A 1,054-nucleotide genomic window follows, 5' to 3' on the forward strand; every position below is an offset into this window, starting at 1 on the left:
TAACAGCTTCCGTTTTCTTGGCTCTACAATCAATACTCTTGGTACCAGCAGCCAGGAAATTAAAAGATTAATTGCATTGGGAGAGTCTGCTATCAGAAATCTCTCCAAAGTACTGAATAGCAATGATGTCAGTCTGGAGACTAAGGTGCACCTCATACAGGCCATGGTCTTTGCAATTACGTGCTATGCAACAGAGAGCTGGGACAATGACTAAAGATGATTGAAGAAGAATTGATGCCTTTGAGCTGTGGTGCTGGAGAAGAGTATTGAACTTACCATGGACTGCTATGAGAGTCCTGGGGAGGGTGAGCCTAGGCTGCTCCTTAGAGGCAAGGATTCTGAAGCTTTGTCTGACATATTTTGGACATGTTTCAAGGAGGGACCAGTCCTTGGAGTGGCAGGTTATGTTTGGGAGGGTGGAGGGACAGTACAGGAGAGGAAGACCCTTGATGAGATGGACTGATTCAGTGACCGGTGTAATAGTGGTAGGTGTGTCAGAGACAATAAGATTGACACAAAATAGAGCAAGGTTTGGGACTATTGTACATAGGGTCACTATGAGTTATAGGTGTTTCGATGGCACATAACAATAACAACAACAAAGACACAAAGACCTTTATAAGGAAAACTATTTTAAAACACTACTGTGATAATAAGAGACCTAACTAAATGGGAAAATGTTCCCTGTTCATGGATAGGAAAACTCAGTGGAGTGGAAATTATAATCCTACCAAAATAAATCTACATATTCAATGAAATTCAAATATAGATAGTAAACTAATTTTTCAAATAAATAGAAAGTCAGTAGGTAGTTTTATTTAGAAAAAAGAAAGAAAACAGACCTCAAACAAGCAAAGCTCTTCTGAAAAATAAACATTAAATGGGAAGCACAGAACTCCTTGATCTCAAAACCTACTACACATCCATAGGAACCAAAACAGAACGGTATTGGAGCAATGACATAAACACAGTCCAATGGAATAGTATTGAGAACCCAGAAATTAACCCATCCACCTACAGTCAATTGGTGTTTGATAAGTAGTCAAAATCTATC

This window comes from Elephantulus edwardii, unplaced genomic scaffold (assembly GCF_000299155.1).
Source record: "Elephantulus edwardii isolate Elephantulus edwardi_28Jun2011 unplaced genomic scaffold, EleEdw1.0 scaffold00063, whole genome shotgun sequence".
Lineage (NCBI taxonomy): Eukaryota > Metazoa > Chordata > Mammalia > Macroscelidea > Macroscelididae > Elephantulus > Elephantulus edwardii.